Source organism: Ursus maritimus, unplaced genomic scaffold (assembly GCF_017311325.1).
Source record: "Ursus maritimus isolate PB19 unplaced genomic scaffold, ASM1731132v1 scaffold_19, whole genome shotgun sequence".
Lineage (NCBI taxonomy): Eukaryota > Metazoa > Chordata > Mammalia > Carnivora > Ursidae > Ursus > Ursus maritimus.
In genome coordinates, this window is record NW_024424341.1 from 30,769,129 (window position 1) to 30,780,231 (window position 11,103).

The following is an 11,103-nucleotide window of genomic DNA, read 5'->3' on the forward strand; positions in this document are numbered from 1 at the left end:
AAATACCATAACCTGGAGTCTTTCTTTTTTTAATCACAACTGAAACAATTTCTGGCCTAGAAACACTGAAGAAAAAACAAACAAACAAGACTCCTTTTCAGGGAAAGTAGCTCTCCATTCTCACTACCCATGAGAATATCTGGGGAGCTTTTTAAAAATACAGAGGCCGGGGCTGTATCTTAGATCCACTGGATCAGTCTCTCTGGGAGGGAGTCTCATACATAGGTCTATTTTTTTTTTTTTTAGATTTACTTATTTATTTTAGAAAGAGAGAGAGAGTACAAACAGGATGAGGGACAGGGGGAGGGGCAGAGGGAGAGAAGCTCAAGCAGACTCCCTGCTGAGTGTGGAGCCCGACATGGGGGCTGGGGGGCTTGATCCTATGACTCCAAGATCATGACTTGAGCTTAAAACAAGAGTCAGATGCCTAAGTGACCGAGTCACCCAGGTGCCCCAAATACCAGCCTATCTTAAAAGCTTTCCAGGTAATTCTAAGATGTGCCGAGAGTTGAGAACACTCACACCAAAGCCACAGAAGAGCTCTGCATGAGTGACAGCCTCTGGCTGACTGTGACCAGTGTTCAGCTCCCCCCGCCCCCGTCCCTCTGCCCCTACACTGGTCTCCTCCATGCCCACAATAGGATTTCTCAGCACCTTCTCCTAAATATACTGATTTTCTTAATTTGCTTTTGGTTCCAGAAAGCTCTTACCAAAAGAAAACTGACTCTGAACAGCAATAGATAAAAGAGATGAAAACAGGAATGTGGGGAGACTAGAACCCTCTGGATCCAGCCTTCCTCATCCCCTCTGATGCTAAAGTTCCAGAGTTGGAACTACTATTTGCTCAGTTAGCCACAGAGCTGAGCTGGACTAGAGCAACCATGCAGTGTGGCATATCTCAAACCATATACCACAGACCATGAGAGCTTCCGCATGAACAGATGTCCCCTGAAAACAACCATAATAATGCAGGGCAGGTGTCCGTGATCAAATACCTTAGAAAACAGCACCCGTGCTCTCCCACTTTTAGATATTAAAGGCTCTGGGATGCCCTGCAGTCAGAAAAAAAATATGTATAGTTTAATCTAATACTTAAATTTTTGGCCAAGGAACTGTTTTTGTAAGGAACATCTGTCATCCAGGGGACCCAGTTGAGAAATCCCAATTCCTTCCTGTGAAAGATGAGAAAATTGGGACTCGGGAAATGATGTCATTTGCCTAAGGCCAAGAAGCACGGTCTGCCAGTGCCTCCCTGACTCCCCTTGACACACCTGAGCTCCCTTGACCTGGGCTATTGGCAGCACGCTGACAGCTTCTCATCCCCAGTGTGTCTATGTTCCCATAACTGTCTAAGAACTTCCTTGGGTCCTCTGGTCCCATGGGCGCTTCTTCTGGGTGCAGCCCCGGGTGCAGGGGAATGGTAAGGCTTGGTGCGTAAATGCCCACATTTCCCATCTCCCCACGTGGATGGGTTCCACAAGGATTCTCAGAGGGTCACGAGTGGGGCTGAGCCCTGGTTGCCCACCTCGAAGATCTGCTAATGCATGCCCCTCTTACTGGCTCCCTCCCTTCCCAGCACCTAAGTCTACTTCCAATCACCGGTGCTTTCCAAGATCACCTTCCTGACTTCTTATCTCCTGAGTTCTTATCTCAACGCCTGCTTTGGCAAAATGCAAATGAAGAGTTATTCAAGGAGCAAGTTAGGGATAATGATCCAGATGTAAGGTCTAGAGCAAACTCAATAGATGATTTTTTTTTAAAGATTTTATTTATTTATTCGACAGAGAGAGAGACAGCCAGCGAGAGAAGGAACACAAGCAGGGGGAGTGGGAGAGGAAGAAGCAGGCTCATAGCAGAAGAGCCTGATGTGGGGCTCGATCCCATAACGCCGGGATCACGCCCTGAGCCGAAGGCAGACGCTTAACTGCTGTGCCACCCAGGCGCCCCAATAGATGATTTTTTTTAAGACTTCATTTTTCAGAGCGGTTTCCATACATTCCCTGCCCCACACATGCACAGCCGCCCCCTTTAGGAATATCCCCTCCCCCTCCGGGGTTCATTCGTTCAAAGCAGCGAACCTGTACTGACGTGTCATTATCACCCGAAGTCCGTAGTTTACCCTAGAGTTCACTCTCAATGTGGCTCCTTCTATTGTGTTTGGACACATGTACAATGACATGTATCCATCATCGTAATATCACATACAGAATATTTTCAACTGCCTTAAAAGTCCTCTGTGCTAATGATTTGGTTTTGATAAACGAAATCAGATTCAAACTCAAGATGCCAAGTTTTAAGCAGACATAAACGTTTCCTCCTGAGACAAGCAGCTAAATTCTACTGTCAAAATCAAAAAAGCTTAAGTTTTTTCTTCCTTCTGACCTTAAAAAAAAATTTTTTTTTTTGAGACATAAGTCTGTGTTCGAGATAAAACATTTTGACTTATCTTCAGAAAGTAAGCAGGGCTTCTTCATCTTTGTGCCCTCTGGTGAAAGGTCACAGACAAATAATATGTCACGTTGCTAGAATGTTCTTTGAGAGCTAAGAAGGAAACAGAAATGCCTAAGAAAGTTGAACTCAGGAATTTCTGAACAGGCTGCACATCTGAGGTGGCTCCAGGCTGCCAATTTTTTTTTTTTTTTCAAAAACAGTGAATAAATTTGCTCAAGAAATTAGCTGTCGATAGCAGGGGTATGAAAACTGAGTCAGAGCTCTCACTTTGGCCAAGGATCTCAAACTGTTTTCCAGATATTTGGGGCTCAGTAAAATCTAACACATTTTCTCAGCAACTTCTTTTCTCCTTTAATTTCCAAACACTGAAATTATAAGGAAATTTTAATACGTGTTTTTTAAATGCGAGTTGATACAAAGCAGGCAGAAAGGCATTTTCTAATGATTCTTTTAAAGGAAGGATTTTCAAGCAACTGCACTTGGTTTTGGTGGATGCAGTTTTCCTTGTGTTTGAATTTTGCATACTTCTGCACGCGGGGGGGGGGGGGGACAGTGAAGTTTGAAATCTCAAGGGAGAAGCTTCCGCTTTCACGGAAGGAGGGAATCTGTGGGGATTTCAGGCACCCTGGCCTTACAAAGCTAGAAAGGAGACAAATACCTACCCAAGGTAGAGAAAGCGCTCTTCCCTTTTACCTTAAAGGAGACTGAGGATGTCGAAGGCCAGTTGGACGGAAGTCAGGAAAGGCATTACAAATAGATTAATAAGTTGTTAGAATCCATCTGCTCAACTCCGAGTATTTTAAGAACTGGCTGGATCCGGGGTTGTGTGCTTCAAAACGCAAACGCATCTGACTGCTCCTCATGAAAAGTCAGGTTTGCCCGAAAATCCGTTCCCAGAAGTATTACTCTTGTGCCCTATGAGGGCATGACCTGTCGCTCCTCTTTAATTGCCTTCTTGATCCTCAGCTCTTGTCATGCCCGTTGCCAGAAACTTCCCACTGTCCTGTGGTCTGACCTCAATCCTAGACAAATGACCAGACCATCTGACTCTCTCTTCTTACTTAGCTCTGAAACCAGATCCAGCTCTGAAGGGCGGAGAGTCTGTCTGAAGATGTTGTTCTCAATCTTCCTTGACCTTAGACTGTGAAGCTCCTACTAATGGAAGACATTAGCTCTTCTGGACATTTCTACCTCTGATGCCTTTGACCAAGTTCCTTCTCCATCAACCTCCTACCTTCTCCATACAGTGCTCTCCTATCCCTTCAGAGGCAAAGCACCCCCTGGAGATTACAGAGGAAGTCTCCTACAAAGAATGCTTTAAGAGGGTGATAGAAAGTCCCCTTTGACCCACAATGACTCCCTCCAAAGCCCCTCACAAGACCAAAGAAAAACACATTTAACTCTTTCCTCTGGATTAAAACATGGAAGACAACTGTCCAGAGAGATGGGGAGCACAGAATGTCATTATCAACCACACCCACACTGGCTAAAGTGAGCTTCTCCAATTTGTTCTGGTCACCAACAGGGCTGATAAAAGGGGTCATGGACACAAGATATTTGTTTAGAGATCTCACAAAGAAAGATGCCTGGACCTCAAGGAATTGGGCAATCAAAATATTTTTCCTTTGTTATGGGAATGATGAGGACAGGGGTGGGGCAGACATTAGGAAACAAGACAAGGGTACTCTATGCCCAGAAGAAGAATAAAACCCCAAGGAGAAGACACAGGTGGGAAAAGATGACAAACACGATGGTGAAGACAATGGTGGTAGCTAGTGCTTGGTGAGAAGACACCGTGTTGGGCATTTGGCACACATGACCTTATTTGATTCTCCTAGGCCCTATACCAGGTAGGCATTTTCATTTCCACTTCACAGATGAGGGTACTGAAGCTCTTCCTTGACCCTACTCACATAACTAGTAAGTGACAGACTGTGGCTTCAAGCCCAGATTCTCCTCCAGAGGTCGTAACCATTCCACTTGGTCATACCATCTTCCTAATAATGCATTCGTTGTATTACAGTGGGGAGCACACGTGTGGTTTTGCAGGCAAAAAGGAAAGAGAGAGAGGAAAAAATCCCACTAGATTTCCCAGATTAGAGGTTGGCCTGAGCAGCAGAAATGTCTGTGAACTGAATCGATGATTGCTCGTTGGCCTCACACGCCACCATTCACATAAGTCTGTGGCTCTTGATTACAGACTCAGAGGTATTGCAAGGGGTCTGTGTATCCATAGGCACATCCACCCTCATCTGCAGACAAAATACATCGTGCTCATACCAAGGTACGTCTGTGATTGGTGACATGAATTGATTCACAACTGTTATTGAATTCACAGTAGATATTCATCATTGTGTATTCCCCAACCTAGGAATATTAAAAGCATAATTAGAATCATATGAGATGAATATTTTTGTTATTGGAAGGGGATTTTCAGTCCTACAATCCAGAGATTCTGTTCCTAGATGCTTACTCAACAGAAATGCATCAGTGCGTTCATCAATAGACATTATGGAATGGTCACAGAAGCATGTTCATAACTTCCCCAAAGTGGAAACAAACCCAAATTGCAACAAGAGTGCAGTGCATAAACACATTGTGGTACAGCTACAGTAGAACACCATACGGCCGTAAACGTACACAGATGCACGCAACCACAGGATGGACAGCACACGTGTGCAACAGAGCAAGGAAGCCAGAAGCATAAGAAGGTCCCTCTAAGCCGCTCCACTTCTGTAACATTCAAAAATAAGCACCACTAACCTATGCTGTGAGAAGTCAAGAGAAAGGTCACCTTGAGGGTGTTGAGATGCTTCCACTCAAGAGTGCCAGGCTTCTGGAGAGGCTTAGAATGTTTGGTTTCTCAATCTGGATGTTGGTTACATGCGTGCATTTAGTTTATGATAATTCCTTGAGCTGTGCCTGTGATTGTGTTTTTATATTTATGTTATATTTTAACAAAACATTCAACAATAGCGGGGCAGGGGTCCACACCTAGAACACAAATGAGCCAGTGCTCTAAGTAAAGGTTCATCCTAGCCACGCCAGATGCTTACCCTTTGCCATACAAGAATTTTTCTGCCTCCCCATTCTTATGCAGGCCATCTCCCCAACTTCAAATCACCCACCCCATCCCTATCTATAAAAACCTTTTCCATCCTTCGAGACCCAGCCCAATAGCACCACCTCCAAGGAACCTTCCCCACTTCCCTGGCCGGAAGTGAATTCTTACTCACCCAAGCTCCAGAATGCTCTAATACCATTTCTCTGCTCACAACTCTGAAGTTCTCAGAACCGAGAATAACATGGTACTTGCCAATGATAGGTCATCCAAAAAGGTTTTCTGTCGTTATAATAATGTCCACATCTCAACCTCGCAATACAGTGATTTATGTTTGTCTTACTACCTGCCCTCAAGAAGCTCACGGTCTTGGAAGAAAGACATGTCTACTCTTCTTTGCATGGCCCACCATGCCTGACCCATGACCAGACAGACAACAGCTGCTCAGGTAATGTTTGTGAATGAAGATAAATGTCAACTATAAAAAGAACTCACAGTGACAGGGCAACCTTGAAGCTGTCAGCAGGTCTGTGTCACACATCTGTGACAGAAAATATCACCCTTCCTCCCCAGCAGCTGGTATTTTAATGGGTTTATACTAGACTAAAAACCCCCTTGGGGGCCCAATGGATCTATATGGGCAAGAATGTGAGCTTTACAATAAGAAAACTGAAAGCAGCTGAGATGTTTGGATCATAGTGATGAAAAGCTCAGCCTAATTCCAAGTCCCTTGGATCAACCTTGGCACAGGCTCCTGCACACCAGGAAAAGGATCCAACAATCAAATCAACATGGCGACATGCAATGAAAAATGACAGAAGTGGCACCAACAGATCCGCCTTCAAGTCCACTTCAGCCTTGTCTCCCAGGAAGAACGACGGCATTTCTGAATTGTCCCCACCATGTCCTCAGTATGTCGTTCTGCCTCCTTCCTTCCCTTTTCCTTCCCCGTCCTCAGTAACCCGCATGCTGCCTGGGACAAATTCACAGTGAAATGATTTTTTTTTTTTAATCATTAGTGCAAAACGAGCAGTGCTGGAGTGCTAAGATTCCTGAATTAATAATATTGCTGCCATCCATGATTTTAACTTTCTCTTTTCTGTTGGCAGAAGCCAAAACATTAGGAGATATTTTCCAGCATTACACTCAAACTGCGCATTTTTAGATTTGTGGGCAGGCTGAGTGATCTCCGGCCAGAGTCTGAGCCCTCGGCTCTACATTCCAATGTCATTCTCTTACCACAGCACCATTTCTGGCCTTCCCCAAGTCATCGCTTTGGAGAAACTGAAGCACATTTTCAGAATTTAATTTAAGAATAACCCAGACAACCTAAGGCCGGCAAGGCAACTGGTGAAGTCAGCAGAAGGAAGAGCTGAGACTGGCAAGATGAATGTGGTCAACACCTCCCGTCAATAAGACCTTCATACCTGCATCAAGAACGCCATTGAAAATTGGTCCCAACAGCCTGAAGTGTCACAGCTTTTCCTGCTTCTATCACGATTTCAAGGAAAGAGAGCATTCAGATTACAATCTGTATGCCAGGACTAACCTACTTCCATTCAGGTACCAACTTGAATTCCAGGTCTCACAGAAGCCTAGCCCAAGGCTAGTACGGGTTAGCATTCTCCCTTCAAAGCGCTGGCCACGATTGTAAATTTACTAATCACATGTGCAATCATACATACGATGTCTGTCTCTCCACGGAAATCGAAGTTCCACGAGGGCAAGGACTGACCTGGTCTGGTTCACGCCTGCACCCCAGGGTCACAGACCCCGCAGGTGGCACTCCATAAACACCTGTCATAGTGAACACCAGCTGGCTGACTACACAGATTGCCAGAACCAAACCGCCCAGCTACTCCCACTCGCTATGGGAAAGAAAGGCAAGTGTTTTGTCCTGAGTCTGCAGAGAGGGTGAATCCATGATCAAATTCTCATTCCTTTCTCTTCCTGGGCCCCAGACTCCGGGGCCCCAAACTGTCCCCATCCCTCATTTATGGCACCACCTTCCTCCAAGCTAATCAAAGTCTAAGCAACGTCATTGGATCTGTCCTCTTTGTCATGTCCCCTATTTCTGATGAAAAGTTCTCCCAGCTACCTGCCCGTGTCCTTCCACTCGTGGCACCCCAGTCCAGGATCTTGCCACCACTCTCCTGGACATCTCACTGGCCTCTGACCTGCTCTCTTTCTTTTAACCAAGTCCCTTCCTTTCCAGCTAGCAGATAATTCTTGATACTTTCAGATCGCCTCCTACTAGGAAAAGCTGTAGTGACTTCCTCATGTCCTGCTATAACCTGTAAATGTAACAGCTTGGGATACTCCTTGGTCCCCAGATTTCTTCCCACATGTTCCTTCAATGCTCGGCTGAAACGCCACTTCATGCAGAAAGCCTTTCCTAAATCTATTTCCACCTAGCAAATGCAACCAAATGCTTCCACCACATTTTGAGGGAGTTCTGTACATGTTCAACTTTATAAATTAGGAATCGTCTGCTTCACTTGTTGCTATTAGTCTGGAAAGATCTTCCAGACATAATCTAGATCATATTGGTCTTTGTTTACCCAAAAATGCCAAACACTATGCCTGGCACATGGTAGATCTTTGAAAACATTTCTTGAACTTAATCAAATTCATTCCTTCATTCATTCTTTCAAATGTGCTGTCTCTGTTTACCAACCCCCGCCCGAGCCCAGGGATCATGAAGCCGAACAATTGGGTGAATTTTGGCACAAGAGTTTAACCCTTTCTTGACTTCATTTCCTCACCTCTAAAAAAAAAAAGCTGTGCTGTGGCCCAAGGAAGATAATGCACGTAGAGTCGTTAGCCCAGCGTCTGGCACATAGTATATGCTCAGTAAACATTAACAGCATAGGATTGGTAGTAGTGTCTCACTGTTCCGTTGTTGGGCAGGAATGATTACTAAGCCAATCTTCGCAATTCTGAGTTCAACTCTGTCTCCTAACTCCTACCACTGACCATAGTTTCTCTGCCTGTGGGCAACAGGAATGAGATGACTCTGAAGCAGGCTCAGATATACTTTTAAAAACCTGGTGCTCAGTCCTAGGCCTGGAATTAAAAAAAAAAAAGGAAAATGGGTCAACTGGGGAGAGAGAGCTGGATTTCATTAATTCCATGGGTTTCTGAAAAGGGCTAAGGCTCTGTAAGTTGGTGATCATTTTCTACCTTAGGAGTTTTGCTCTGGGGGTCCAATATTCTGCTTAAATTTCACTGATTTCCTTTAGCTGGAGGATTTGGGTAAGCAAGGAAAATTCTGCAAAATGACTTCACCACTGGCAGTAATTTGTCCTTGGCCAAAATGACTTGCAATTACTCTGAGAGTGTCAGAAGTTTCCAAATTAGCGTAAGCCCTGTCTGACACTGAGTAGCCTCCTTGGGGTGGGTCACATCCATGACTTGAGTCTAGGCAAGAAAGATCCAGCTGCCTGGCAGAAGCATGTGCCCTGCTGTCCTCATCTCCCCCTGCACCTGGTCCGATGCCTGCTGGGAACTATGGCATCGAAGGACTGGTGCTCATTTCTCCAGGTTCCCACACCCCCTTCGACTCTACTCTTCTACCTCTGGGTTCATTAATTTTTAACAAATGGCTTCCACTGACAGAAGGTTCCTTTCTTTCAGAGACCAGCTCTCATTTTCCTCAATGTGCTCTATCACCGCCCCATTGCACTTGAAGGTTGCAAAGACCAACCTCTGTGGAGAGGCTTCCACAGCCACACGGAGGGATCAGGGCCAATGACACAGCAAGCTTATCTTTAGAATTCCATAACTGTTTCCAGAAATGCCAATAAGAGGCTTTAAATCTCCAGTAGTTGCAGTGACTTATTTTCAACTACTGAATTCAGAACAATACAGAATTTTCTTTAATTCAAGCACCCAAGGGGAAATGAATTACGCAGAATTTGTCAAAAACCCATCCTACGCAGTGGGATGGCAGCAGTAGCCTCCTAACCAATCCTGTGCCTCTACTCCTGTCCTCAATCACCTCCTCTCTACCAGAACCAGAGATTTGTTTTTAAATATAAGTCATATTTTTCCTTTCAACAATTCCTTGGCAATTCGGGGCCTTTTCTGGTTCCACACAAATTTAAGGGCTGTTTGTTCCAGTTCTTTGAAAAATGTCATTGGTATTTTGATCGGGATGGCATTGAAAGTGTAGATTGCTCTGGGTAGCATGGACATTTTAACTATGTTAATTCTTCCGATCCATGAGCATGGAATATCTTTCCATCTTTTTGTGTCTTCTTCAATGTCTTTCAAGAGTGATTTGTAGTTTCTAGAATATAGATCCTTTACATCTCTGGTTAATTCTGAGATAACGTATGATTTTTGGTGCTATTGTAAATGGAATGGATTCCCTAATTTCTCTTTCTTCGGTCTCATTGTTTGTGTATAGAAATGCAACTGATTTCTGAGCATTGATTTTGTATCCTGCCACATTACTGAATTGCTCTATAACTTCTAGTAGTTTGGGGTGGAGTCTTTTGGGTTTTCCATATAGAGTATCATGTCATCTGCGAAGAGAGACAGTTTGACTTCTTCTTTGCCGATTTGAATACCTTTTATCCCTTTTTGTCGTCTCATGGCTGTTGCAAGGACTTCTAGTACTATGTTGAATAATAATGGCGAGAGTGGACATCACGTTGCAGGATTTCAAGCTATACTACAAAGCTGTGATCACAAAGACAGCATGGTACTGCACAAAAACAGACACATAGACCAATGGAACAGAATAGAGAACCCAGAAATGGACCCTTGGCTCTTTGGGCAACTAATCTTTGACAAAGCAGGAAAAAACATCCGGTGGGAAAAAGACAGTCTCTTCAATAAATGGTGCTGGGAAAATTGGACTGCTACATGCAAAAGAATGAAACCTGACCACTCTCTCACACCATACACAAAGATAAACTCCAAATGGATGAAAGACCTCGATGTGAGACAGGAATCATCAAAATCCTAGAGGAGAGCATAAGCTGCAACCTCTTTGACATTGGCCACAGCAAATTTTTTCATGACACATCTCCAAAGGCAAAAGAAACAAAAGAAAAAATGAACTTGTGGGACTTCATCAAGATAAAAAGCTTCTGCACAGCCAAGGAAACAGTCAAAAAAACTAACAGGCAGCCCACGGAATGGGAGAAGATATTTGCAAATGACACTACAGAAAAAAGACTAGTATCCAAGATCTACAAAGAACTTCTCAAACTCAATACATGGGAAACAAATAACCAAATCAAAAAATGGGCAGAAGATATGAACAGACACTTTTCCAATGAAGACATACAAATGGCTAACAGATACATGAAAAAATGTTCAAAACCATTAGCCATCAGGGAAATTCAAATCAAAACCACATTGAGATACCACCTTACGCCAGTTAGAATGGCAAAAATTGACAAGGCAGGAAACAATAAATTTTGGAGAGGATGTGGAGAAAGGGGATCCCTCTTACACTGTTGGTGGGAATGCAAGTTGGGTACAGCCACTTTGGAAAACAGTGCGGAGGTCCCTTAAAAAGTTAAAAATTGAGCCACACTATGATCTAGCAATTGCAATACTGGGTATTTACCCCAAAG